This window comes from Mus caroli, unplaced genomic scaffold (assembly GCF_978045245.1).
Source record: "Mus caroli unplaced genomic scaffold, Mus_caroli_1 scaffold_7, whole genome shotgun sequence".
Classification (NCBI taxonomy): domain Eukaryota; kingdom Metazoa; phylum Chordata; class Mammalia; order Rodentia; family Muridae; genus Mus; species Mus caroli.
This window is the reverse complement of record NW_028227262.1, coordinates 124507102-124509980: the sequence shown is the minus strand read 5'-3', so window position 1 is coordinate 124509980 and position 2879 is coordinate 124507102. Positions and strand designations below refer to the sequence as shown.

At 36.4% G+C, this 2879-nt stretch overlaps 1 pseudogene; it reads right to left on the bottom strand.

The window, feature by feature from the left end:
* Positions 1 to 1086: 1086 nt before the first annotated feature.
* On the bottom strand, positions 1087 to 1207 carry LOC115031413 (small nucleolar RNA SNORA17; annotated as a pseudogene).
* Positions 1208 to 2879: the final 1672 nt, after the last annotated feature.

The following is a 2879-nucleotide window of genomic DNA, read 5'->3' as shown; positions in this document are numbered from 1 at the left end:
AGATTGTGTAGCATGGCACTCTGTACTCACTGATTGATAAGTTAAATGCTGATGTCTTCTGAAACCTCCTCACTGAACATTCTAAAGTAAGGCTTAGCCATAGACATCCTGTAACCTACCCGTTTACTCTTAAAATTGGCAACCTGAGCTCACTCTACAGCAAGGCAATCTGGTCAGACTCCGCAGCCCTGTAACAGGAATGCATTTGGGTTTCTGAGAAGCAGAGTCATCCTTCCCAGCACTAAAGTCTGGAAAACACTCTCTTGTGCTTCTTATAAAGACGAGGTAGTACAACGAATTTAGCATTCCCATAATAAATATAACAGTAAGTTTCAAATAGCTTTTGAATGAAGGCCAATGTCATTGCCAAAGCACAGTTTAGTTGGAAGAATCTCAGCAGGGCCCAAGACTGATCTCTATATACGGTTTCGGAATCTAGATTGGACAAAGAGTAAATTTAGTCACCAGGTAAATGGCTTCCAGTGGCTGTGTTACATAGCTAGTTTGAAATTAATTGGCTTGAAGACCATTGAAGATGGACCCCTTTCTCATAATTAGCTTTAGTTCTTAGTGACACAAAAAAATTTTAAACTTTTTATTTTTTGTGACTTTCACAGCATGAACCCCAATTCCATTCATCCCTTCTCCCCTCAGACTTGTTCACCACCCTTGCAAGCCACCCCCAAATAGAGAATAAAATCTCATTGTGAAATCTGTAGTGTGTTACAATGTGTCTCTCGGCTTTCCCCCACACTTCTTTGCTTGCAAATGATCATTGCAACAACTCAATGGTCTACTACAAGGTCTCTGGCTTCTGCTACTCTATCAATACTAGAACCTCATTGGGTCTCCTCTCAGATATCCTGTTGTACCATGCCATAGAGATTCTATAGTTTTGGATCTCTAGGACCAGCCCCTTCATGCAATCCTCCAATTCCTAGTTGGGTAGATGTTGGAGTGGACCAATTTAAAGCCCTGGATCTAGCCCTGAGAAATATATGAGGTGGTCAGTCCATTGGCTTCTGTTTCCAGACTGGTGGTTGTCTCTGGTTCCCCACCCCATATATATATATATATATTTTTTTTTTTTCAAGAACATCCTTCTGATGTTCATAGGTCAGTACACTAAGTCAGCCTCTCTCCTCTCTGCCACCTACTGATGCTCATATGACACAGCAGCCACACCTACAGTGCCTCTAGGGGCAGATTTATGAGTTTTTAAAGAAAGAGGAACGTATCACAATTTCCCTTTCTTAAGATTTAGAAAACATATGAAACGGAAGAAGATGGGATTAGCAGGGTTGTGTTGAAGTCCATTAAGTGAAAGCAGTTTCCTTGTTGGAAACCATGGCTATTTTGTTTGCACTGGTTTAATTCTTTTCTTTGTTAATGTGCAGATATAATGTCTGAACTGCTAGGAAGATTATACGATTATTAATTAGCAGAAGGCTTTCTAGTAAAGAAAAAAAACACACAGTTGTTCTCTCTGTTAGAATTAATCTAAATGGACATGTCAATAACTTAACAAAAAAAAATGTCCCTCAGAATAGCTGTGGCTTCCAAAATGTTAAGAAAAATGTGTATAGCCTACCTAAACATGTAGACTAGTAAATCTTCCATTTAGTTGTGGTCCATTCTCATCCACTGGGAGTATTTTTCTCTACAATGGTTCCTTTGGTCACTGTTCACTCTCTTCTGTTAGGGTTTCTCATATTAATTTGTAGTACATTCTTCCTGTCTTTCACACTATACTTTCTATGTTTTATCTGATTTCATTTGATAGAGAACAACACAAGGACTGGGGAAACCAAGATAAAGACAGAGGTCATAGTAACAGTGGGTATCATATTTCATAGGGTTGACAACCAAAGCAACACAATATTAAAAATTAAAATGGTGTACATCCATTTATATAGTCAATTGATTTTGAATAAGGTGCCAATGAGAAAGTAAACCTCTTGAACCAGGTATTCATTCACAGGTGAGGAACTTCAACAGCTGTACACATCACATGCAGAATTAATTTGTATTGGGTTGACAACAGAACTGGAGAGATAGCTCAGTGGTTAAGAGAAAAACACAGTAAAACATCTTAGTTACATATGAATATTTTATGGTCTAAGAAATGAACTTAAATGAAAAAAAATATAAATGATTTTATATATTCATGATCCACAAATTTTCATTGTGAAAAGCTATTAGAAAATGAATAACCCACAGGCTGAAAATATTTCATGTTCTTATCTGACTTCCAGGTTTTTCATTGTCCAGAGAAAAGCCATTATTCTAAGAGAAAGTTTATCAGTTTAGATGACCAAATACAAGTGATTTTCAAGGGTCATTCCCCCAAGTGTTAGATTGCTTTTAGATTTGCTCCAGTGGATTCAAATGTGTCTAAGTGTTCAACCAATCAAGACACTCCACAGTTCCTTTAGGCAATTTTAACAAACCATTCTGTGCATGGATCTTTACTAGCACTGCTAAAATTTAGAGTAATCCAGTCACAATTGAAGTCAGCATTTCAATTATGAACTATTTTCTTTATGCCAACTTTATTTTACAAGTGTGCTGAATAAATTAACTTGGTAACTAAAAGCAGTACAGCGAAACACACTGCTTTTATTATTTAGAGGAGTTTAGTGTTTAAAGTTTCAAACATTTCTTTAAAACTGAATTAGCTTGCTGTATAGTTAAAAACAGAGACAGTGACAAATGTCTCTGGCTGTGCTAGAATCTAGGACTGACCTTCTGGATTTTTTTCATTTAGAATTCTATAGCTATCTATATGAAGAATAATTATTGAATTATTGGCTTTGGCATAAGAAAAGTATGAGTTTCAGCTCAATTTCTTAATAGCTTTTTTGTCTAAGATATGTATT